We start from the raw sequence: 27,733 nt of genomic DNA, 5'->3' as shown, positions 1-27,733 counted from the left end.
TCAGTGAAAGTAGTGATCCCCCCCCTGGGAAATTCTGACCACAGCCTAGTGCGCATCGCCTTCCCCCATGCAACAGCATTTACACAGACACTCCTATACAAGAGTAGGTTGGCATTATAACAGTGCCAAGTGGGACAGCCTCCGCAACTTCTATGTCACATTCCCATAGTTAGATTATTGCTTCCGACCTTCCAACCCAAACATATGCACCGAATTTATTACCAAAGTAATTCTCACTGGTATGAATACATACATTCACACAGCACTCTGAACTGCCATTCCCTAACGAAACTCTGGTTCTCCAATAGGTGTGCCAAGGCTGTAGAGACCAGACACCAGACATACAACAACTGATTGAAATCAAGAACCTTATACTCCTTCAAAGCTTACACCAAAGCCCGTAATAGATGCAAAAAAACATTCAACGCTTCCAAAACAGAGTTCGAAATAGCAAAAAGCAGGAAACTAGCAGCCTGTCCAAATGGGCTGAGCCTTTTGGTCTCTGGCCAAAGCAATTGGCCGTACCTTCTGTCCGACACTATTCCCCCCCCCCCAATCACACCCAGATGGCTCTACTGCATCATTACCCACAATCTTCTGGCTTCATACTTTGCTTCAAATGCATGCATAACTGAGGATGGTAAATATCCCCAAACCGTTCCAGACACCCAACATACAATGCCCCCTATATCCTTTTGTCAAGATGAGATCAGAAAAATACTGTCCATATTGGACACAAAAAAGTCTCCTGGCCCTGATGGCATTCTCCAATTATTCTGAAAGTTTGTACTCCAGAACTGACCCCTATCCTATGTCACACCTATATATATATATATATATATATATATATATATATACTCTCTCATTCCACTGGAATCTATCCAACAAACTGGAAATTGGCCTATATTCAGCCCATTCCCAAGAAGGGTGACAAGTCACTGGCATCCAATTACCGCGCTATCTCACTTACCTCAGTCCTGTCAAAAGTAATTCAAAAAATTATCAATTCCCAACTCCTACACTATCTTGAAGACACTCACCAAATAAATGACCGCCAGTATGGTTCCGCCACTGCCGATCAACAGAAGATCTACTCACATACCTCACCCATCTCTAGATAAATGCTATGGAGACGATTGGCGAATCTCAAGTGGTTGCACTAGATATCTCCAAGGGACACGGTCAACTGGGCGATGGTCAAATGGGCGACGGAATAAAAGATGAAATATGCAATTATTCTGTTGATCTATTACCAGGTAAAAATGAGTTAAAAGAACGGTATAAACAAAACATTGAAAAATCTTGCTTATAATTTTTATTTCTGAGCTTCACTACGTAAGGTGTCTTGTTTGGCAATTTATCATTTCGGCGTTTTGTGTGCGGTTATTTAGTTTAATACGGATTCGCCAGATATTTTGACTTCTATTATTGAAATTTCACATAGAATTACGGTATAAATATAAAATTTGAAAAATCTCGCTTATTATTAAGTTTATTTTATTGTCTGAAGAAGTATTTCTGAGCTTCACTGCGCTTAAGGTGTCTTGTTTGGCAATTTACCATTTGGACGTTTTGTTTGCAGTTATTTAGTTTAATACGCATTCGAAGATATTTTGACTTCTATTAAACAGTAAGACTAGTTGTTGTTGTTGTCGTTGTCTTGTCCTTTGAAGAGTCTTAGATGTTTCCGTGTGCTCTTTGTACTGCTTTGGCTATGTCTGTGATTTTGTTTGTATAGAGCTGTTGTTCAGGATTAGGATCTATTTCTTCCAAGGCTGCTGTAATTGCTGGACAGGTAAAGATGTGAGTGGGTGTCAGTTCAGTATTGGGGCAGTTGTTGCAGTTTCTATATGTTCTCGTATCATCTGTATTGATCTTCATTCCTCTATAATGTCCTGTTCGTAGTCTTGTAATCCTTCTGTCAGCATTGATCTTGGGAATTTGATGTTGTATCACTGGTTTCAATGGAATTAGTTTAGCTTTTGCTAGTGCATTGGCATCAGCAAGAGTTATCATATGAGTTTCTTGGTTGAGTTCTCTGGCCTCTTTGGCTAATTTATCAGCTGCTTCGTTGTGATCAATGCCTACATGAGCAGGAATCCATTGTAAAATGCAACTTTTACCTAAACACTTTAGATGATTTAAGAGTTTATGGATATCTTGTGTGAGCTTGGTATTGCCATTTTTGATTGCCTCCATAGCTGATCTTGAGTCACTGTAAATTATAATTCCTTCAGATTGTTGAGATGATGATAGATTTAAGTAGGCTTCTAGTGCTTTATTTATTGCGTAGAGTTCGCTGGTAAAATTGGAAGCGATTCTCCCAGATCCAACTTTTATTGAAAGTTTTTCACCTTTCGGGAGTAGAAGGAGAACACCAGCGCCTCCATTAATCATATTGGTGTCTGATGATCCATCGGTATAACAAATAACCTGTTTGGAGGATGAAAGAAGGTTGATGGTATTTAGGCTTTTTTCTTTAAGCATTTCTTTTGGTTCTTTTTCTGTACAGAGTTTGGTAAGGTTTAGATTTATGGAGGTATTTGAAGGTAAAGGACTGGAAAATAGAGCTTCTTTGTTTATGTGGACATTTAGCTGATCAAGACCTATTTCTTTCCTGATAGTGTCATCATATTGTAAAGTTAATGATCTGTGAAGCCTGCAAATTTGGTTCCAATTTTCATAAGTTTTTAGGGAGATATGATCACTTTGGTAGCTTCTGATATTATTTATGAATTTTATGGTGGCAAATTTTCGTCTGTCCTCCAGCAGGTCAAGCCCACATTCCTGTTGGGCTCTGATGTTGTTAGTGGATGAGACTGCACCAATGATAATCTTGGATGCTTTTGCTTGTATTTTGTCTAGTTTTTTCTTTACCGATGAGGCCGAAGGAGACCAGATAGGTGCTGCATATTCCATTATTGGCCTTATTAGTGTAGTGTAAGTAGTTTTGAGGATTTTTGGCTTTGCGCCCCAATTTGTTCCACAAAGCCTTTTCAGTATATTTAATTTTTTTAGAGCTCTGTTGGAAGTGTTAGAGATGTGTTGTGCAAAACGTAATTCCTGATCAAGCGTAATCCCAAGTAAGACTAGTTGTTTGTTTGTTTATTACATCGTTTCCGTTATTTGTGTCAACGTTACAGTTACCATGTGCAAAGAACAAGTTTCAGTAAATAAAAGGTATGTATTCAAAATTTATAATCTTAATCGTATACTAAATTGTATACGTGATAAGTAAATTAATTTAAATAAATTTCAAACTCTTGATTATCTCTCAAATGAAACAAATTGCTAAGTACAATTATATAGAAGTATAGAAATATTTCACTATTGATATATTTAAGAATTTTTTAGTACTATTTTTCAAATAGTACTGAAAAAATTCTTAATTATATCAATAGTAAAAACTTTTTCTTAGTTTTATTTTTATATTTATATTTCTTGTTTCTATTCTTCAGAAATGGATAATTCAAGAACATTAAGCCAAAGAGACAAGGAAAAATATGCTTGGAATGGGTATCTTTATGTTAAAGACAAGATTGATAAGAAAGGTTCAATTCAATTTTGGCGATGTGAAAATAAAAACAAAGGATGCAAAGGTAAATCTGGACAAGTGTCAGTGATGGATCACTAATTTCTGAAGAACAGGAACACACATGTAGCAGTTCTGGAAATGCAGCCAGAGTAATAACGCAAGAAGTTAGTACAACAGCCAAAAAAAAAAAAAAAAGCGGATACGACAATGAGCAACCCATCACAAATCAGAACTCAAGTTCCACAAAATGTTTCTTCTGCAGTAGAAGGAATGCTTCCAAATCATAGCAGTCTGTGCAGAAATATTCAAAGAAGAAGATTAAAAAATTTAAAAGCCCCAATTAATCCTGATTCTAGGGAAACAATAATTATTCCTGAAGAATACTTAAATTATGAATTCAGTCCATCACAATTTGAACGTTTTTATTGGCTGATTCTGGATCAGAACAGGTCGACCCCATGAGAATATTAATTTTTGGTCATGAAAGCCGTGCAGTGTGGAGCCAAAGCATGAATGAATTATTTATGGATGGCACATTTTTACTTTCTCCCCCTCTTTTTGCTCACATTTTTGTTATTTTGGCTAGAAAGGATGGAGGTCCTGTTTTATATATTGTTTATTACCTAATAAGACTTGAAACATACACAAAATTATTTTATATGATACATGAAATGTGGCCATTACTAGATCCCGAAAATATAAATGTTGATTTTGAAATTGCCATTCATCAAGCGTTACGTATAGTATTTACACAAGCTAACATAAATGATTGCTTTTTTCATCTCGTACAAAATCTTCGTAAGCATTTAGCTTCATGCAGTCTTTTAACCATATATAATTCTGATGCGCAATTCGCTTTAAATTCAAAAATGATCACTTCGCTTGCTTTCGTTCCAGAACAAGATATTATTTACGCTATTTCTGAACTTGAGAATCATTTATCCAATGAATTTGCACCACTTTTAGAATGGTTTACGAACACATACATAGGTCGTCTAAAGAATAACAGAAGCAGGGCTCTCCGCCGATTTTTTCCTCAAACGTTTGGTCTGTATACCAAAGAACAATAAAATGGAAGCGATAGGACAAATAATTTTGCGGAAGCCTGTCATCGAAAACTGCAATTGAGCTTTGGCAGCAGCGCAAGTCATCCAAATTTATGGATTTTTATAAATGGACTACAAAAAAAATTCATTATTGCATATAACTATAATATGAATTAATAAATTAAAAAAAATTGTCTTGCATTTCATATACTTTTTTGTTTTATTGTATATATGTGACATTTGTAAATATGTTTGTTAATTACAAAATAATATTAATAAATGAATTAAAACAAAACTATATTTTTTCTTTATTTTAATACTGTGCAATTATACTTTTTCATTTTAAAATAATTTTCGGACAACTCTTTTTAACCATCTCTTTCTTAAACGATCCTACAAATTTTGATATATGATATAAACGAAAATATATAATATACATATTTATTAACTAGCTGACTCATTTTTTTGTATGGGAAATTTCAATACAACTTCTATACAATTCGTAATTCTACATAATAAAAATAAACTTAATTATAAGTGAGATTTTTCAAATTTTATGTTTATACCTTTCTTTTAACTCATTTCTCAAAAAAAAATATTATTTAAATTTACCTGGTAATAGATCAACAGAATAGAATTGCATATTTGATCTTTTCTTCCGTCGCCCCCGTTGCCCGTCGCCCAGTTGTCGTGTACCCATCTCCAAAGCCTTTGACGGGGTCTCTCACAAAGGCCTACTAGGCAAACTACCATCATTCCGTCTGACCCAGGACTTCTGTAGTTGGATTGCCAGCTTTCTGTCTGGACACACACTGTGTGTGATGGTGGACGGCTCCCTATCATCTCACCATTCAATTAATGTTGGGGTCCTACAAGGTTCTGTCCTCTCACTAACCCTCTTTCTGCTATATATCAATGACCCACTGCAATTGACCTCCAACCCAATACACAGTTTTGCAGACGACAACACACTACACTCCTTGCTTGAATTTGATAAGCCTTACCCTACAACTCACCTCAACCTACCAAACATCAACCACCACCACCTTCAACTCCGATCTCCAAACCTTCCTACAATGGGGTATGGATGACCGCATAAATTTCAATGCCAACAAAACCCAGTTCTGTACTATTTCCCATAAAAAATGAACCATTTTTCCCAGTATCCTTTTTGATGATACCCAAAATTCCAGACAGTTTGAGATCTTGCTTCTTGAAGTGATCCTCACATCAAACCTCTCCTGGCATAAACGTATCCCAACGATTGCATCCTCAGCCTCAAAAAAACTAGGATTTCTCTTTCGCCCAAGACTTTACTTTCCCCCCGAACAGCTATTAACATTATGCAAAACACAAATTCGCCCGGCTATTGAATGCTGCTCCCACATATGGGATGGGGCCCTTAACACCTCTCTCTCTCTCTCTCTCAAAATGCTCGACTCAATACAGAGGAGAGCAATTAGATTTATCAATGATCCATTCTTTACCAGCTCTCTCCCCCATTTTCACACAGACGTATGGTCTCTGCAGAATGTATATTCTACAAATATTTCCATGGGAAATGCTCTTCTGAAATAACATCAATAATTCCTCCCCCTCAGTACTAAGCTCATTTTGAACAAATGCAGCTGCTAACTTCACTGCCCTCAATGGGCGAGCATATAGTTCACTAACACTCCATTCAAAATTCTTTCATTACAAGACAAAGGGGAATATGAAAAGCAATTTTGCTTCACCCATCTAGCCAGAAATGTTAATGTTAATGAATATATTTCACGCACAAAAAAACATTGTTCTGCTTTCTTGGGTAAATGAATAAAACCAAGCATATATTTTCTTGGTATCTTTGACACACACACACACACACACACATTCATACACGTTAAACTGGATGGATCATATATCGTTGAATACAAATAACCAGCTACAAAGATAACAACATCTAGAACTTTAAGATGCCTGATGACTTTTTGGTCTTGTTACAGGAAAAAACAAGGAGAAAAAAAGTGGGCGGGGTCTTTCGTTATTTATATGAGTCTTCGGACTCCTTGGAGGTATCAGGAATAATAATAATAATAATATCATGTGGTCCCATGTGTAACCGGAAACCATATGACGTATAATCGAATGACGTAGCCTGTGTGAAACTTTCCTAATGCTGTGGCGGAAAAAAAGAATATTTTATTGTCATATTTATGATCGCCTTTCGGTAAATTATTGGTTTAATGCCCATTCGGCATTTTCTGGTTACTGTAAAAGTCTTAAGTGCATTAGCTGTCTATCAGAGGTAACGTTGTAATTATTGATTACCAGGTGTTTTGAGCTGGATGGTCGAGTTATATTTTTGGAAGTTGGCTGGAAGGTTTGTAATGCGTACCTTTAATATTCAGTTATGTGTTTGTGTGCACATGTATTTAATCTTTGAAAGGTGTTAGCGTCATAATTGGGAAAGGAATGTAGAACGTGAACTATTATGTTTAAAGCATTTTGTTAACTGTATATGAGTTTGACATGAACGAGTCTAACACAGAAACATTTCGCCGATGTAATCATATACATACATATATTTGTTGATGTATTTTCATTGGTACGCATTGTACCGTTGACTTTGAGTTTCAATATGCTGTGACGGGTTGCCTCATAGCTATAATTAATTACTTTTTTAGTATAAATTACAACCTCAACGTACCACATAATTAATTTCTAGTAACGTGCAGTAATAATGGCTTTTAATTAGAAGAAAACGTGCATAATAATTTTTAACTATGCAAAAGGGAAAAAAATCACACGGGGAGAAACACTCTTCGTTTGAAAATTTCATAATAGCAAGACTGTTACAGTGAGTTGTCATTAGTGTAGCAGTATACGTAAAAATTTATTAAGTAAAATGAAAAGATAACATGTAATCATTTTAATTGATTACATGTTTTAATAATTTGAGTATTTTTATTATTTTGTTAGCAAGATGAAGAATACAATTATTATTATTATTATAAGGTATCTCCATGGAGTCAGAAGACTCATCGTTGCGGGAGATCTTACGCTCTACACATTATTCCCACCATATCATATGTGTGCAAAGATGTCTACGTGTGTAAGGCATTAGAGGAGAATAGAGATCTGCAAGTTGTCCAACTGTGTCAGGCAGACTGCAAATAACAGTATATAAAAGAACACGCAGGTAGATTATTATGTCTATACACGGATGCTAGGAGTATCAGAAACAAAGGGGGCAGAGTTTGTTGCCTTAGTCAATATGTTGTGACCTCAGATTGTAGGAATTAGTGAGACCTGGCTAATCAGAATCAGACCTACTAACTGGTATCGAGAGTCATGGGTACAGTATTTTTAGGAAGGATAAAGTGGAGAGGAGAGGAGGGGGCATGCTGCTAATGATATTGGATTACTTAAATCCAGTTAGAATTGACACCTATGAATGTAGTAATACTACCAACAATATTTCATGTGGAAGTGAGTTTGAAGCCATCTGATTTGAGGTGGAATCAAACAAGACAAATTACAGACTTGGTGGATCAGTAACTGGTGATGAAGAAATGCATCACTAAATAGAAAAGGTGAGCCCAAAAAGAGTAATCATAATGGGAAACTTTAATTATCCAAATATTGATTGGGCAGTAGAATCTCATGAGAAGAATGAAAATGCATTTATTGAGCTGTTGTGGGACAACTTCTTCAAGCAGCATGTGACAGAAGGAACTCGAGGTTAAAGAGTGTTAGATTTGATTATAGTGTCAGAGGGTGTTTCAGTTAAAGACATAACTATTCTGCTTCCAGTTGGTGACAGTGATCATGCGGTACTCACTTGGGAAGTGACTAAGTTTATGAATGTTCCATTCAGAAAGGGTTACATGCTGAACTACAAAGCAGGAAATTATGACCAACTGAGGTGTATACCGAGTTCAGTGGAATGGGATCTGTTGCTGGATGGAAAGAATATCGACAGTGCATGGGAAGCATTTAAACAATACTTAAATGATGTGATATCAGAATGTGTTCTGAGAGTTTAAAGAATAAATAGAGTAGGAATCAAATGGATGTGTAATCTTATTAAGCAAGAGATTCATAAGAAAAGGATGATGTGGAATCAATACCATTTTCATAAGGATGACGTCCATTATGAACGTTATAAGCAGCAGGCTAGAATAGTCACAACTGTTGTACGTAAAGCAAAATCTGAGTATGAAAAGAAACTGGCTTTGCATGCTAAAGACAACCCACAAGAATTCCATCGATATGTTGTAAGTAAAAGAAAGAATAAATATGAAAGAATAACTCTTCGAAATCCAGATGGCGTGAGGGTTTCAGATGCAGAAAAGGTTGTTCAGTTAATGAATGCCCATTTTGTTAAAGCTATCAACCTTGTGAATGCGACATTGAGCTCACTGTTACCTCTTCACTAGATGAGGAATGCAGGTGTATGAGGATGATCTATTAGAGCTGTTGCACAAATCGAATAAGAATTCAGTAATAGGGACTGATGGGATATTGGCACATGTGCTAAAAGAGTGTTCAGCTGAACTGGTCATTCCTTTGACCAGGTTGTTTAATATGAGTCTCAGAACAGGGAAGATTCCACAGGAATGGAAGGAATGTATGGTAATTCCATTGCACAAGGGTGGTGCAAAGACCGATGTATCCAACTACCGACCAATTAGTATCTCAGGAGTGGTGGTGAAGATTTTGGAAAAATTGGTTAGGGCCTGCATTCAGAAATGGGTTGACAGTGAATCTCTACTTTGCAATGAACAACATGGATTTACTAAGGAAGGTCATGTTTTAGCAACTCACTTATATTCTATAACGATCTTACCATTGAAATAGATGAGGCAAATGGATACACCATGATACTTTTGGATTTTGCTAAGGCTTTTGACAGAATACAGCATCGCAGACTGCTGCATAAATTGGAGAAAATAGGTTTGAGTTATACAATATTAGCATGGATAAGAGGATGGTTCACTGACAGATATCAAAAAGTGGTATATTGGGGAGATCTGAGTCTGCAAGGTATAAGGTAACAAGTGGTGTGCTACAAGGATCAGTGCTTGGTCCACTGTTATTCAATCTGTACATTAATGATATTGGGAAGGATTTGACAAACAACATACAGTTATTTGCCGATGATGCAACGATAGGTAGGGAAATCAGGAATTCTGCTGATATGCAGCTTTGTAGAATGATTTGAATAGGCTGGAATTGTGGGCATGGGAAAATGGGTGTCAGTTCAATGTCAGTAAATGTAAAGCCATTCACATCAGCATGATTAGATATCCAATGTCGTATTATATTGGTGGAATTAGGCTAGAAGAAACTGTGAGACTAGGCATCGTGGAGTGTTAATTGATAGGAAGTTGAAGTTTAGGGCCATGTGGCAAAGATTGCAAATACAACTCAAAACATAATTGCAATGCTGAAACGAATGTTCACATATAAAGATAAGGATATTATTTTGCCTCTTTTCAAGGCCTTGATAAGACTTCACTTGGATTATTGTGCGCAGGTCTGGTTTCCATTGTGATTCTGATCACAACGGAAACCAAAGAGAGTTTTCGTTGTGATTTAAAAACAATATCAGGATTGTGGAATACTGATTATGAAGGCTGATTGAGAATTTGTAGACTGCAGACACTAGCAAATGAGAAAGAGTGGGGGGATATGATTGAGACTTACAAACTTCTGAAATGGTCATACAGGATTTCAGTTGATGGAATTTTTCAATTTATGGAGGGTGGGGAAAGGACGAGGGCATCCTTGGAAGATGAGAATGAAGGCTGCCAAGAAGGGTGTGAGGGCTAGATTGTACTCTCAGAGGGTGATGCATGATTGGAATGGATTGCCATTGGATGTTGTGAGTGCAAGCAGTGTGAATGAATTCAAGAATAAGTATGATTGATGGTGTATGTAGTATGTGGCCTCCCTCGATGAGTCTCTGACTCCCTGGAGGTCTCTCTTAATAATAATGCCTATCATACTTCTCCTTAAACTCATTCACAGACAGCACTCACAACCACCTCTGGCTGTGCTTTCCATGTATTCTCCATCCTCCAAGCAAAATATCTGGTTCCAACATCCCTGTTGCACTCTTGCACAGTTTTAAGAAGATCCCTAATTCCCTCCCTCCCTTGCACTGTACAATCATCAGTATCATTTCTATAAAACCCTTTAATGACTTATATCATATCTCCCCTCTCTTATGCCTATCAGCTAGTTTTGAAGCCAACAGACCTTGAATCTATCCTCATAGAAAACATACCACTGACCTGCAACAATCTTAATCACGTGCCTCTGGATCATCACCACATCTTCATCACCAATGAATCCAGATGTGGCCTTATTAATACCTTATAAAATAGAACAGTAACATTCCTATCTCTGTGTGTGTGTGTGTGTGTGTGTGTTCTTCAACAACAATGTAATTTGAAGTGCTGTTTTGGCCACCTTTGTCAGATGCCCTCTAAATTTCAGTTCTCTGTCCACATCCCCCCCCCCCAAGTCTCTTACCTTGTTAATGTCTTGCAGTTCAATTCCATTAATATAATACACAGCATGTGATCTCAGCCTTATACTTAGCTACTTTAAACTGGCAGACATTTACTTTTTCCTGTAACACCAGCATAATGACCACTTAATAAGTAAATTGATTTGTTTGTGAAATTATCATTGTCAAACTAGTGGCAAATTCACTATTGCAAACAAGGTTTAAATCAAATTGTTTCTTAAACTCATTCACAATTTCTGGGCATGATACTTTTTCAGGCAATGCTCTTTGCTAATAAAGCTGTTCTTCATACAACAGCAAAGAAAACTCTTGAACAATCATGCAATTTCCAATGAATATCCTCCCTACCCTCTCTGTCCCATTCCATTACAAATCTCACTCGCATCATTCAGGCACAGAGCCCTCACTGACTTGAATAGTGGAGAGCAGGGGCGTGCCAGTAGTGTCTGTTGCCTGTGTGCAAAACTTTAGTTGGTGCCTCTATACCCAGTAGCACGCTAGTAGTGTCCGGCGCCTGTGTGCAAAACTTTAGTTGGCACCCCTATCCCCCCCTCCAATAAAAAAATCACTTTAAAAAAACGTTTTTTTTTTTTTTTAAAGTATTTCCTCTTCTTTGGTGCCTTTACTATCCTGGTGCCTGTGTGCATTGCACACATTGCACATATGGCCAACATGCCCCTGGTGGAGAGGTGTGATTACACCACTTTTCCTCCCTGTTTAAGTCTGTGAGGGATCTGCAAATGGCATTTTCTCTCAGAAGAACTGAAGATGGCATCTACATTAGAAACATCGGTAGAAAAGAAATATGCATGCAGAGTTTACAGAATTTAGAGTGATTACAGAAACAGAATGCTGGCATAACTAATGTTGATGATTTGAAGAAAACAGCATACAGATGTTTCTGAATTACGCCAATAATTTGTTATGTTTGAGCAATAGGAATTAAACAGAAAAGTAACCTTGAATGGCAGACAATTTTGCTAGTGGACCAGTATCAAAATGGGAAATTGGACATTGAGGCTTAATTTTTGCCTATGATCATACCCAGTGTTTTTTTTTTTTTTTTTTTTTTTCCTTTTTTTTTTTTTTTTTTTGTAAAGCATTAGGTGTCATTACTCATTCTTTTCTAGCAGGAAAAATTGAAAATTATAAGAATACAAAAAACAAAAAAAACCATATTTACTGATTTTTTTTACTTTATAGTGCGATGTTTTTTTGAATAAGAACAGCAAATTAAATGTATGTTTAACATAGCATAAATTCATTGTACAAGTTTATAAAGTAAAAAGTAAAATGTGCATGATAATTTTAATAAAAATTTTATACACAAATAGAAATTTTTGTATAGAAAATTGTGATTACATGGTAGATTTTATAACAGACAGGGCTTCGGAAATACTATTGAAATCTACTGGTCACAAAAAATGTTTACTTTCCAATAATATGACTTGTGGTGAAAGGTGTGTGTACATATGTATGTATACATATATCCTGATTTAAAGTAGACCCACACTTCACTGTGCAGGCATTCGAAAATTCCACAGAATAGGTTAGTCGATCCTTATTCCAGGATTTAGTGTCCTATGTTTGTAGATGTGTTTGTTACAGGCTGGTTTGCCTGTTCTGAGGGACAAAAAAATCCCCAAGGGAAAAACCCTCTACCTCTGTATGAGACCAGCTAACTCACCTTAAGTTAGTCGGTCTAACTCAAGGTGATGTCCAACTAAAGTTTTGCACATTGATGTCATCACATCATCAATGATGTGACATCCTATCACATCATTGATAGGAATCAAACCCAGGTCTTTCTGACCAAAGGGCTTAGTCTATACTGACTGAAAAAAAAATGTATGTGTATATATATATATATTTTTTTTTTTGTACAATAACTTGTAAAACCTGGTGTGTCTGTTTAGTTTTGCCACTAGTTTTTTTTTTTTTCCCACTCTTCACTGCTTGCTAACTAATTATGTCTTTAATGACTACAAGAATTTGTTCATTTCACTCTCTCATATATTGAAATGTACAGCATCTGAATTTTGGAGAGGAATTATGTAAAGAAATTCTTCTTCCTATTTTTATTTATGCATAGTAGTAGTACGTTGTTTTTCTCAAAGGAACTTGGGTTTTTTTCCATCCTGTATACAGGCAAATTGGCCATGAGAATCCCACAGTTTGCAGACAAAATATACTGTTGGTGGTAAGTGATAGATGGCATTGTGTGCTGATGATAGTAGTTTCGTGTAGTTGGAGGTTTAAGTAAAGGAGATAGTGAGATGTAGTTTAGTAGTGTGTACCCTTCCATGATGAGCCCAAGAATTCCTTGGAGGTGTCACATTATAATATAAATAATAATAAATTTCATATAATGGATGAGCAATATCTGTAGAATCATATAGAAGAAGACTTGCTACTGGGGTGTTTAATTTCCTTAACTAATTTTTGTTTGACATCAGCAGTAACTGACATAAATTCTTTACATTTCATGTCCTTTGATACTGTTTAACAACTGCGCCTCTGAAGTTTTCGAAGACAGTAAATGGTTTATTGAATTTAGTTGTATAACAGGCCGTATTAAAAAGGCATTTAAGGTGTTCAAACATTTTAGAATCTATTTTTCTTTGAAAAGTAGCAAGAGATATACTGCATGAAATTTTTGGTCAAGTATGGCACAGCATTTTTTGCGAAAATTGAACTAGAGGCCTTGAAAATCTGGAAATAATTTAGAGTTTTCAGTAGTCTCAGGATATTTTTTTGAATCATTACAGGATGCAACTTTGTAGTTTCCTTCTGCCATTTGTCTTGAAAGCAGGCTCGGCTCCTGTGTTTTTAATGTTTTCTGGTCCTATTTCTCCAAATCATTCCATTACCTGAGGCCAAAGATCGGTGAGATTAGCTGGGAGGTTGATTGTAGAACGAGAAAGAATGGCAGAATCTATATTGGTGATTGCTAATTGAATGATGAGCCTACAGGTAATGAAGAAAGTGGTTGTGGATAACCTTCTCCATCACTTTTTAATGTACTGAGGTGAGAGCAATGGGACGATTATTAGGTGGCTGACTTTTTTTATCCACTTTTGGGTATAGGCTGGATGTGGGCTTGCTTCCATACTGTTGAATAGATGCCAGTAGAATATGAAAGTTTATATAGATGATGCAAGATGGGTGTCATTTCCGGAGCACGTCTTGAGCACAACCAGAGGAGTACCATCTGGACCAGGAGCAATATTAGTATTAGGATTAATGAGAGTTTTTCTGATGTCGTTAGGCAAAATTTCAGAGGAGGCATGCAGTGGGCAGTTTGTAGAAGTATGGGAAGTGATTTGCTTTGGTCATCCAGGCAGGAGTTGGAGGAAATAAACTGATGCCAAGAGGTCTGCCTTTTCCTTGAGTGAGGTTACCATGGTGCCATTAGGAATGTAAGAGAGGTGGCAACAGGGAAAGAAAGAAGTTATGCCCAACAGCCTTAGCGAGAGACCAGAAGGTTTGACTTCCAGTTGGGCAGGAGGTAATTTTATTGCATTTCATTCTTATGAAGTCTGCTTTGGAATTGTTTAACTTTTTTATACAGGTTTCTGGCTGTTGGAAACCAGGTCTTGGATACAAGTTTGCATTAGAGTGGGGAATGAAGGCTCTTATTCCAGTGAGAATTATTTTGGTTATCAGTTCAGTGCAAGTGTTTGGATCATGAGAGCAAAAAGCAGTAATTTGAGCTTGGAAAAGCAGCATAAAATTCAAGTTTATTCTAGTTGGCACAATTATAGTGTCATGGGGGTATGAGGCTGAGATTGGCTGGTAGGAGGACAAACTGTAGAGAAGGAGACTAGTATACGTTTGTGGTCAGAGTGGCCAAGGGGAGAGCAGACATCCACAGTATATTCAGAGGGAGAGTTGGTTAAGATCAAAAATGTTGGTAAATGATAAGGATTGTTTGGTATTCTGGTTGGTAGATTGACTATTTGTATTAAGTCAAAATATGGCAAATGATTCAGCTTCCGTTCCTGCTTGATCTGTGAAGTTGGAGTAGGGGGAGCCAGTTTGAATTATGGATGTTCAAGTCCCCAAGGAGAACAATCTCACAATTCTCGCACTTAATTTGTATGAATGTAGTTGTAGATTGAAATAAACATTGTTGAGTTTGGAACTAAGACCATGTGGGTTTGTGAAGTGAATCACCTTTTCCACATGTAAACTATTTCTCTTTTGCTTGACTTTTCATAGCTGTTTAAGTTAGGTTGTAATGGAGTGAGATATGAAATATACAGCAACAGATTCTTTACTACAATATATATGGAGAATTTCACTCATCTCTTCTACAAATCATGGCCTTTGCAGTGCTCTCTGACCTACAACTACTTCAGCTTCAACAAAGCACATCTCCACAAGATGTGCTTTGTTGGCTCCCACTGATGAGACCTCAATAAAGGTCGAAACTGGTCTGGGTAGTGGCCCTTCCACTAATTCATAGCATTATACATGTCTGCAAGGAGATGTGTTTTGCATTATGAGAGATCCTAAGGCAAGTGATGAGAACTTATAATACCACCTTTACCATGAGTTGCCCCAGTCCTAAAAGTACTTCAGGTGCAAACTTTGTTTGTTAACATTTGGATAAAGGATAAGACTGAATATATAATTAGTGATTCATTACTAGTTGCTGGTACAAGCAAATGAGAAGAGTGAGGAAACAAAAATTGTAATTACCAAAGTTTAGAGCTGAAAATCTGCTCCCAGGTGTGATAGCGGCAAGCTGAGATGAAGAGCTGCGATTGCAAATGAGATATTATTATTATTATTCAGGCCTCCATGGAGTCAAAAGACTCATCGTGGGAGGTCCTTCCTAAGAACATAGTCTGTCAAGACTCATCGAGGGGAGATCCCCCCCCTTAGAAACACAAAGTCTATCATACCACTCCTTAAACTCATTGACCGTTCTCACTCTCACCACTCCATCAGGCAATGCATTCCACGGTTCAACCACCCTCCACGCAAAGAAACCACTCCTCACCCTCTTGCTCACAGTTTCCTTTCGTAACTTCCAGGGATGGCCTCTTGTCATCACTCCTTCCCGCTGTTCAACCAAGTGAAAAAACTCCCCAGTGTCAACCCTCTCAACAGTTTAAAAGTCTCAATCATATCACTTCTCCTTCTTCTATCCACCAAACTCTGCAGTCCACATTCCCTCAGCCGATCCTCATAACTATCCTTGTACAGTCCTGAAACCATCTTTGTATCCTTTCCACAGTTAATTTATCCCCTTCAAATCCTGGAGACCAAATCTGAGAACAGTAGTCCAAGTGTGGTCTGATCAGAGACTTATACAACGGAATGATAACCCTCTTATCTCTGCAGGTCAGTGTCCACCTCATAATTGCAGCAATCCTCTGTGTTACCTTCACCACCTTTGCAGTATGTCCCCTAAACTTCAGGTTTCTATCAACCCCAGATCTCTTGTCTCCTCTACTTCCTCCAGCATAACTCCTCCCATAGAGTATGCTGCAGCCCATCGATGTTTCCCAAACCTCAAGACCTTACATTTTGCTGCATTAAACTGACACCCCCCCATTCATTTGCCCATCTATCTAGCTTATTCAAATCTTCTTGCAGGGCTACCACATCTGCCCTATTACTAATAATACTTCCTAGCTTCTCATCATCTGCAAACAACTGAATATCCCCTTGCAATCCACTGGCAATGTCATTGATATAAAGGTTAAACAATATAGGTCCTAGTACTGAGCCCTGTGGGACCCCATTTATAACCCTTGCCTCCTTGAAACTGCTCCACCATACACAACTCTCTGATACCTATCAGACAGCCAATCCTGAATCCAGTTGACCAATCTGACATCTAGACCCATGTGCTGCAACTTAAATATCAGCTTATCATGTGGCACCCTGTCAAATGCTTTTGCTAAGTCTAAGAAAATTGCAGTATATGCCTTTCCCTCATCTGATGTTCTTGTAACTTTATTATAAAAGGCTAGAATATTGCTAAAACAAGAGCACCCTTTCACAAATCCATGTTGACTCTCACAGATAACATTACCCTCATCTGCCCAATGTTGTATATGGTCCCTCACTACTTTCTCCAAGATCTTAACAACTACTGATGACACACAGACTGGCCTATAATTAGACATTTCCAGTCTGTTACCACCCTTATGCAATGGCACTATCTTACCTTCCTTCCATTCCCTGGGCACCTTTGCCAAAACCAGACCTTCATTGAAAAGCCAGGTTAAAGGCACTGTCAGTTCCCTGGCACATTCTCTCAAAACTCGTGAAATACCATCCAGTCCCAAAGCTTTACTGACATCCAGAGTACTCAGTATCTGAAACACACTCCCCTATCCCCTCTAGCATTAAAACTGACTCCTCTAGGATGAAATACTCCAATAAAGTGTTCATTGAACAATTCCACTATGTCCTCTGCATCAGTCACTCTATTCCCATTTTTATCCCACAATATCATTCTTCCACAGTCATTTCTCCTCCTACTGGCCAAAGCTAAAAAATTCCCTAGGATTTTCTTTGGATCTTAGGGCCAACCTCCTCTCATATTCCAGTTTCGCTTTCTGTACCACACTAGTCACTCCTCTGGCCTGTGTCATAAATTATTCATGCATCCTCTCTTCACCTGTCTCCTTATATCTCTTCCATAGCCTCTTTTTCTCATGCAATTCCTGTTTAATATTGTTTGTCATCCACTTTACTCCAAATTGTGTCCTCTTCTTCACTCGTGGTATACAACTTACCATTGCTGCTAACAAAAATTCTTTCACAATTTCCCACGCACTAATGATATTCCAGCCTTCCAATTCCTCCCTCCATGAAACTTCCCGAAGTTGACGTCTAAGACTATTATAATTACCTGCTTTGTAATTCCACATAAGTTCCCATCTCTGATACTCCTGCATGTCTATTCATTTTCCAAGTCAAAACCATATGGTCACTCTCTCCAACTGGTGGGAGAGATGTCATCTCAGTTATTATCAACTCTTCTGATGCTATAACCAAATCCAAAACTCTTGAACCTCTTGTTCCCTCTGTTACATGTTGCCTAAGACATTTGTCCCTCAAGAATTCTAGAAAATCCATTCCCTTATTGCTACATGCATCTTCCTCTCTCCAATTTATACTGCTTTGGTTGAAATCCCCAATAACAATCATTCTTCTTGCACCTGCCAAACTTAGCTGTCTAAACATCTCCTGGTCTCCATCCTCTGTGCTCCTGGGTCTGTAGCAACACCCCACTAAATATCCTGTCTTGCCTACCTCTACCTGACACCATATGCTCTCAAAATCATTTGTCTCACTTCCTTCCAAAGCCTCCACTCTTAGAGGACATAGGTCATCACTTATCATAAGCAGTACCCCACCACCACGCTTTCCCCTCCTATCCTGACGAAAAATGCTATACCCAGCGACTTCTATGCCTGTTATTATATCCCCTTCTGTCAACCACGTCTTAGTGATCCCAATAATTTTTGGCCAGGCTGATGCTATCTGCGCCACCAATTCCTCTCCCTTATTCCGGATACTCCTGGCATTAGTATAAAACATATAAATGCCATTATTTCTATGCCCACCATTATCCCTTCTAGACTCCACTGGGCTCAGTGCTACCTGACATCGTCTCCCTTCTCCCAAGTATCCATTCCCACAAGAGGCCACCCATTCTATCATCCTTCCTGGGACACACTGACTCGTTCAGAACAGCAATCTCTCCAGATGCCTACGTCCTTCCTCATTCAAATGTAAGCGGTCTCTCACATACAATTCCTCTCTTTCCTCAAACGCACTCCAAGCATCCACACATTCCAATCATTCTCGCTATTATGCCATTCAATATCACCGCTCTTCTGTTCAGTTCATCATTATCATACCTAGGCAACACGCACACTATTTTTCCTCTCTCTGTCTTCTTTTGTACAGCCTCAAGCAAAAATCTCATATTTCTCGCTGCCCGACTTACATTACCACTCAAATCATTGGTTCCTACCATCACAATCATCTTATCCACCTTTTCACCTCTCTTAATTGCCATAGCCACCCTTTCTATTGTTCCTCCTGGCAGACACTCCTGACGCATCCTATCTTGAACACCACGGATCATTGAGTCGCCATACATTACACCTCTTACCATTCTCTCTCTCTCTCCTATTGTTTCCATTCTCTCCTCTTCTTTCATTCCCATAGGTCTCTCTCTCTCATTCCCTCTCTTCTACTGCTATTCTCTCTTCTAGCATTCCCATACCTCTCTCTCCTACTGTTTCCATTCTCCCCTTGTCTAGCACTCACATACATCTCTCTCATTCCCTCTCTCCTACTGTTTCCATTTTCTCCACTTCTAGCACTTCCATATCCCTCTCTCATTCCATCTCTCCTACTGTTTCCATCCTCTCGTCTTCTAGCATTCCCATATCTCTCTCTCTCTCATTCCATCTCTCTCCTGTTTCCATTCTCTCCTCTTCTAGCACTTTCATATCTGTCTCTCATTCCATCTCTCCTACTGTTTCCATCCTCTCGTCTTCTAGCATTCCCATCTCTCTCTCTCTCTCTCATTCCATCTCTCTCCTGTTTCCATTCTCTCCTCTTCTAGCACTTTCATATCTGTCTCTCATTCCATCTCTCCTGCGGTTTCCATCCTCTCGTCTGCTAGCATTCCCATACCTCTCTTCTACTGTTTCCATTTTCTCCTCTTCTAGCACCCACATACCTCTCACTCATTCCCTCTCTTCTGTTTCCTTTCTCTCCTCTTCTAACACTCCCAAATTTCTCTCTTTCCCCCACTCTGATTCAGCTTGCATTTATCTCTTCCATTCTCCTAATCTTATCTTTCATACTTCTGCTTTCATTCACAAGACATTCCACCTCCTCTTTCAGCTCATCTATCTCCCTCTGCAGGTCAGTCACTCTTAATCTAAATTCACTCTCCCAAACAAAACCATCTCCTAAACTTTCAAAGTCACTCATGCCTTCCACACTATCAACTATTATTTTCTCATTCATACATATATTTTTTTCATTCTCTCCTATCACGTTACTTGTCTTCCTACATTCATTCCCCGTTCCTGGAGCAACAAGGTCGGATATTGATAATTCGACACTTATTTCCTCCCACTGCCTGCATTTTGCACACATATGCTCTCCGCTCTCTTTAACAAGCCATATATCTAATTCTCGAGACGCATACATGCCACAAGTACTGCATGCCACAAAATCCCTTATGATATTTCTTATAATCGAGATCTTAAATGGCGGAGGACTTGGCAATACGCTACTTACAAATGCAGCTGAATCCGCCATCATTCCTTATTGCCGAGTAGCATAATCGTTAATTATTCAGTTAATAAATTCCATTAAATAAATAGAAAAAAAAAAGTACAAACAATTACAAGCAAAACAAAACATTTAAGTACACTAAATAAAATGAAATATAACTAAATACAGTAATGAAAACTTAGCTTCGTTTTGTCTTCCACCGTTATGCATTCAATTCCGACGGTAACCAAAATATATTATATCGCGACAGCAACTAACTTCCAAAAAACAACCACTGAAGTACACTCGTATTCAGAGAAACAATTTAGCACTCAAAAACGTAGAAAAACGGGGGAAAAAACGGACTATTCACCAATTAAAAATCACTTCTGCACAGCTTAAATTCACTGCCACATGCTCAAGATAGTTTACAAGATTTGCAGGAGTGTAGTGTGGAATGAGTTTGATGGATAGAAGTACTAATGTAAGCTGGCTGGTTTGCATTTAAATGGATTTAGAGTTGGGGGGGGTCTTGAGAAAGTATAGTTTAGTTTAGGGTTTAGAAGTGCAGAGTCAAGGAAACTAGTATATTCCAGATGGGTCCAAGCTACCAGCTGTTTGTGGGAGAGTGATCACATGATGCGATATGTAGTTCACCAGGTTCATAATGTTAGTGGGATAATCAATACAAGGAGTAAGGAAAGGTTGAGGGATGAAGGGGGCATCACATTTAATATATACTAATTCCCAGTATTATAGAGATGGCAGTTCATTTCAGGTTATTTGCTGAGATAGGCAAATTAGACTGCATGTCAAGAAGTATGAGTAGGAGTTGTCAAATTAGCACAGTAAATGTAAGTAAAATAATTAATTGGGACTTCCATGGGGACATAGATTGGATAGAGGAATGGTCACAGAGAGGGAAGGAAATCGCATTCACACAGCTGCTAAGAGATAATTACCTGATGCACCATGCAATTGAGTAGACCAGAGCTTCAGAAGTACTGTATTTGATCAAGAAGGGATATGGAGCAGGGAATTATGGCAAAGAAAGGAATCAGCTTGGAGCATTGGCATAGCATAAGTGTTTAGACAGAGAGAGATTGTCAAGGGCTGTTTGAAGAAACCAGTATCAAACTGTATACCCAGAGTTGTGGGGGAGAGGGGAAGTTGTGAAGGAAATGAGAAAATTTGAACATATATTTCAAAGAAAGTGCCTAAGGATTACTCCATTGACTCGTCATAATTTCAGGACTGCCTTTCTATTCCAGAAGTTTGGGAAATTGTTATTCTCAGTCATATTAATTTTATTTTATTCTATAATGACAACCCCTCTCCCATTAGTGTTTTATCCCAGCTATTGTGTGACTTGCATGTTTAGGATTGTATTGTAACAAATTTTTTCTGATGATAAAATTATTATTATTATACAGTAACAAATCATTTACACAGGGAAAATATTTATTTGTAGAATTTTTGGTTAAGTTTCCTAGCCATTGTCAATACAGTTGAAATAGATTAACACAATAAGAGCACTTAATATTGCAGTGACATGACAACATACGATATCAACTGCAGGAGGATTACTCCATCTCCAAACTATTAGAATTCAGAGAAATAAATATAAATAATTGCAATATTAAGAAACATAGGAATGAGGAGCGTTACTTACAGATGACTTCTCAAAAGTTTAGGAAGTTTTGCAAAAGCTTAAGGCAATCATTTTTGTTGAGGTTCAGACTGTGAATGACTTAACAACTTTCTTCATTTAATCTTTCAAGAAGAAAATAACTTGAGCTTTAGTTTGGTTCTGGTGAATTCTATGTCTAGTGGATAAAGTGTGGCCTGCTAAACCAGATTTATCAGTCTGGAAGTGAAATATAATTTTTATGTTCTTTTAGACATTTCTGAGCAGAACAATCTTTCTTCCCATAATAACAAAGGATGCATGAACAAGGAATCCTGTAAACTCCAGGATAAGAGAGGAGATTTGTCTTTTGGAGAGGCTAGGAAAGAATTTAGTTTATGAATTGGATGGAAAGACACTTGTCGATCAGTCTGGTGAAGAAGTCTTGCAGTATGTTAAAGGACTCTCAGAGAAAATTGCAAGACTTCTTCACGAGACTGACAAGTTCCTTTCATCTAGTTTATAAAATTCCTTCTTAGCCTCTCCAGACACCAATATCCTCCTCTTTTATCTTGGAGTTTACAGGATCCCTTGTTCAATTTAGCCTTTGTTATTAGGAACAGACAGGTTTTTCTGCTTGGATTCATCTAGAAGAACATGAAGGGTATATTTTGCTTCAAGAGTCTGATAAGGCTGGTTTAGCCAGCCATACCATACTATATCTTATCTACCAGACATAAAATTCATCGAACGAAACTAAAAGTCCTATACAAAAATTTTCTTCTTCTTCTTGGAAGATTATATGTGAGCCTTATATTCCCATTCCAAACCTCAACAAAAATGACCGTCTTAAAACTTTCCCAGTTTTGGGAAGTCATCCATAAGTAACACTCCTCATTCCTATGTTTCTTAATATTTTAAATTTATTTCCTTGAATTCTAATAGTTTGTAGATGGAGTTATCTCCTGGAGTTGAAAGCATATGTTGTCATGTGCTTGCAGTATTAAGTGCTCTTATTGTGTTAATCTATTTCACCTGCATTGACAATGGCTAGGAAACCTAGAAAATTCTACAAATAAACATTTTCCTAACACAAGTGTTATTCCATTATTGTATAATAATTTTATCATTGCATCATCTGCTTATGTTTCAATATTTAAATCTAAATATTTTTTCTCTTCTTTTATATAAAAAAAAATTGGTGTAAAGTGGATGACAAACAATATCAAACAGGAACTGCAGTTGAAAAAGAGATTATGGAAGAGATATAAGGAGAGGGAAGATACATGAAGAATATAAGACGCAGGCCAGAGACTAGTATAGTGAGGAAGGCAAAACTGGAATATGAGAAGAGATTGGCACTAAGATCCAAAGAAAATTATAGGGAATTTTTTAGCTATGTGGCCTGTAGGAAGAGAAATGATTGTGGAAGAATGACATTGCAGGATAAAAATGGGAATAGAGTGACTGATGCAGAGGACATAGTGGAGTTGTTCAATGAGCACTTTATTGATGAATTTCATTCTGGAGAAGGTTTTAATACTAGAGGGATAGGGCAGGTTCAAGGTTTAGAGGTGCAAGAGGAGAGTGTGTTCCAAATACTGAGTACTCGAATATCAGTAAAGCTGTGGGACTGGATGGTATTTCACCACCGGTTTTGAGAGAATGTGCTAAAGAACTGATAGCTCCATTGACCTGATTCTTCAATAAAAGTCTGGCTGTGGGAAAGGTACCCAAGGAATGGAGAGAAAGTAAGATAGTGCCGCTGCTCAAGGGAAGTAGCAGACTGGAAGTGTCTAATCATAGGCCAGTTTGTGTGTCATCAGTGGTTGTTAAGGTCTTGGAGGAATTAGTGAGGGACTATATCCAGCATTGGGCAGATGAGGGTAATATTATCTGTGAGAATCAACATGGATTTGTTAAGAGGTGCTCTTGCTTTAGTAATATGATTGCCTTTTATAATAAAGCGATAAGAGCAGTTGATGAGGGCAAGGCATCTACAGCAATCCCTTGATTAGTGCACCTAATGCATTCTTTAAAACAGGTGCATTAATCGAAAACACACTGATCGAATATAGTAACCTATTGGAAAATGTATAATTCGTTCCTCGGATTTCTTTTTTGACCCTTAAGTTTTTTTTATAAATGAATTAGGGTATGTCTCAGGGCCTAGTTAGAGGAAAACCGTGAAGCTGAAAGACAATAAAACATATTCAGAATATAAATTTATTATTCTGCTTCTTAACAGAGAATTGAGCTAACGTAGTTGGCTAGCATTCTGTTTCTTTTTTCTAACGGTATGGCCCTATTGCCTCCTCTGCAAATTTTACAGGTTCTCTCTTCACCAGGGTCAGTTTCTAAGCCTTTGCTGCTTAAAAACTTCGATTGTACGAAAACTATTTTCAAATTGTTTCTGTGAAACCTCTTTGGGCTTGTCAGTGATTAAATTTTCTTCATATTCTTCAGGATCTTCCTGCTGTGTATCTAAATTTAGCAGGTTGGAATCACTCAACTTCTTCTCAGAATGAGATTTAATTAACTTAGATTCATTTGAAAAGCCTCTAAAATCATTTGCACAATGTGGAAGAATGTGCTTCCAAACATCTTGCATATTGCTAGCAGTAATTTCATTCAACTTTGCGACTTTATATCTGAGATTTCTCTGATTTGGCTAGAAAAGTCTTGGAAGGCATTCACTTTCAAAAAAAGGGTGGTTTCATTGACATTAAATATTTGTTGATCACAATAGTCTCCTTCTTACACAATTTTCTTCAAAATCTCTGGATATCTCCTTATCTGCACTTGTAGCTTTGCCTGTGATTAGAACATTATGTAGGCTATTTCTCTTTTTGAAATGCTCAAATCACCCAGCACTAACGTGGAATTCTTCCTTCCCATCATTGATAGCCCTTTCTTTCCAGGTTACAAAGAGACAATGCTTTTGATTTAATAAGGCCAGTGTTTAGCGGGATCTGTTTTTGGTTACAATCTTCGATCCATGTAAAAAAAAGTCTAATTCAATCATTATAATACTTTGATTTAGAGTTCATGCATGATGAATTTGAAGCAGCCTTGCCTTTCTCTTTGTATTCAGCAGTTGATTCACCCATTTTTCTGTTCTTGTCCTATCTCTGCTCTGGACTTGCCTTGTTCATTTTTCTTTATTATTTCACGGTTTGCTTCCAGTCAGATTACTTTTCGAATCATTTTCACACTTCTATTTTTTGCTCACTAATTCTTTTACTCATCATTAAAGGTTAGAAAAATAATTTAAAATAAAAAAGTAAGAAAAACAATTGCACGAGATATGATTAGCAAAATGCTATGTAAAGCAGATGACATAAATTTTTGCGGTAAATTTGGAACATAGTGTACATGGAAATAGTGTAGTATGCCATTAAGAAATAACTTTGTAAAATGTTTTAAATCAGTAACTAAATTATTTAATCCTGGTGAGTGATTTTTTAAAATAGTTAGCCATGAAAAATGTAGATCTAAAATTTTTAAAATCGGTAACATTTATTTTTAAGATGTATATAGGCGCACTAATCGAATTTGGGTATCGAAAAAAAATGACGCACTAATCGAAAACACACTAATCGGGGGAACATTAATCGAGGGATTGCTGTACAGTTATTTTTTTTTTTGGATTTTGCAAAGGCGTTTGACAGGGTGTCACATGATAAGCTGATATTTAAGTTACAGCAGATGGGTTTAAATGTCGGGTTAGTCAAATGGATTCAGGATTGGCTGTCTGATAGGTATCAGAGAGTTGTATATGGTGGGGCAATGTCAAGTAAGCTGAATGTTACAAGTAAGGTTTCACAGGGCTCAGTATACTGGGACCTGTATTGTTCAACCTTTATATCAATGACATTGTCAATGGATTGCAAGGGGATATTCAGTTGTTTGTGGATGATGTGAAGCTGGGAAGGGTTATCAGTAATAGTGCAGATGTGGCAGCCCTTCAAGAGGATTTGAATAAACTAGACAGATGGGAAAATGAATGGGGGGTGTTGGTTTAATGCAGCAAAATGTAAAATCTTGAAGTTTGGGTTCTTTCGATGGGAGGATGCATACTCTATGGGAGGAGCTATACTGGAGGAAGTGGGGGGGTGAAATCTGGGGGTGATGATTGATAGAAAACTGAAATTCAGGGAGCATGTTGCAGAGGTGGTGAAGGTAACCCAGAGGATTGCTGCAATACTTAGATGTGTAAAAATAATCATAATTTAAAATTCTGAATATTTCTATAAATTGTTAGTACATTATTAGTTTTGGTTTCATAATATAATACGTATTGTCGGCACTTGCGATGTGCCCGTTAATGATGTTATTTTGTCAAAATGAAATGTGAAGCATTTAAAATAATTTATGTACTTACTGGATTTGGATAGTTGTGTTACTTTCAAAAATTTTATTGTGGTTTAGAATTATTAAGTGCTGTGTTTTGCAAAGACATTCTCGTAACACTAACGGAGACAGCGCTTCAGCCATTATACCTAACTTCTTGATTGCCACTTTCATGGAGAGCGAATGCTCACCGAGGAGTTTGATGGGTGATTGACAGCTCATAGAGAGAGAGAGAGAGAGAGAGAGAGCATTCCGTATCAAGGCAACGGAAACAACAAGAGAGTGTTTGGTATCGAAGTAATGGAGGAAAAACAAGAGAGAGCTAATGGAAGGTTAAGAATGCAGGCAGAGGAATTTTGTTCTTAGAAAGTTTATTTAGTTGTATGTGACTGAGAGGAATATTAATAGAAGATTCTGAAAAAGGAATCATAGAACTATTAGCCTTTAAAGTGGAGGAGTTAAGACTGTAAATAAGTACTGGTAAATAAAAGAAAATATTGCAATTGACATTCTATAGGAATGTTCGAGGAAACGCTGATTGGAAAATTTCATCTGTTTTAAGGATGCCAGATCCATCTGTTATTTCTACTGGAAAAGAAGACGGAATTTAGTAACTTAGATAAAGCAATAGACGAAACCTTTTTTGCTGGTACAAAAATCAACAAAATTAAACTGCATGAAGTAAGAGTACTTATACTTCAGTGAATTCAGAATATCTTACTTCATAGTCAGGAGGAATAAATGTGTGCTACATAAGGGTGATGAGAGAGGATCCTATGGAAACGAAGAGAATCTTATATCTTTGGAAAAAGGCCTTACAAAGAAACTGACTATGAACATTTTGTTATTGTGTAAACAAGGTGTTTAGTCTAGTAGATGTGATTAAGTATATGTTAAACAAACCAGTAATAGAATGAGTCAGAGAATGAGTGATCTCTGAAGTGCAAGTTTATTTTAAAAGGCCTTGGATGCAGTTAATTTTGTACTTAGTTGTGTAATTTCATTTGAAGTGTATATATTGTTTTTATTTTATTAAATGTGTACATTTTTGTATTTGGTCTTGAGGCAGTAATTTTTCGGATTCTGAAAGAAATAGTTAAGTCATTGCACCAATCAGAATTGAACCCTTGTGCATATATAAAAACACTCGGAAATAGAAAGAATCATTGTAGAGAAAATCTGATAACAAATGAGGATTGATAATTAACAAAATTAATGATCTCTAATCATCATAACAAAAATCCTGTCGGCTGCGCCATTTGTTATAAAGAGGTAATTATTTATTATACCTGCTGCGCCAATTGTTTTGATAATTATCAATCCCGTCGGCTGCTCCATTTTGTTATGATGATTAGAGATTATTTATTTTGACAAAATAACATCAA

At 37.3% G+C, this 27,733-nt stretch overlaps 1 protein-coding gene across 1 annotated transcript in view; it reads left to right on the top strand.

The window, feature by feature from the left end:
• Window positions 1-6,863: 6,863 nt before the first annotated feature.
• The window catches only part of Ric (Ras-related protein interacting with calmodulin), a 126,948-nt gene continuing 106,078 nt past the window's right edge, over window positions 6,864-27,733 (top strand). Inside the window, exon 1 of the mRNA XM_090403071.1 lies at window positions 6,864-6,943. The gene's annotated coding sequence lies outside the window, so the exon portion shown is untranslated. The remainder of the gene's footprint in view (window positions 6,944-27,733) is intronic.

The sequence above is a fragment of the Typopeltis vanoorti genome, chromosome 13, assembly GCF_054136105.1.
Source record: "Typopeltis vanoorti isolate ZY-2024b chromosome 13, IOZ_Tvanoo_1.0, whole genome shotgun sequence".
Classification (NCBI taxonomy): domain Eukaryota; kingdom Metazoa; phylum Arthropoda; class Arachnida; order Uropygi; family Thelyphonidae; genus Typopeltis; species Typopeltis vanoorti.
Note: the sequence above shows the minus strand (reverse complement) of the source record. Positions and strands in the feature narration are given on the sequence as shown.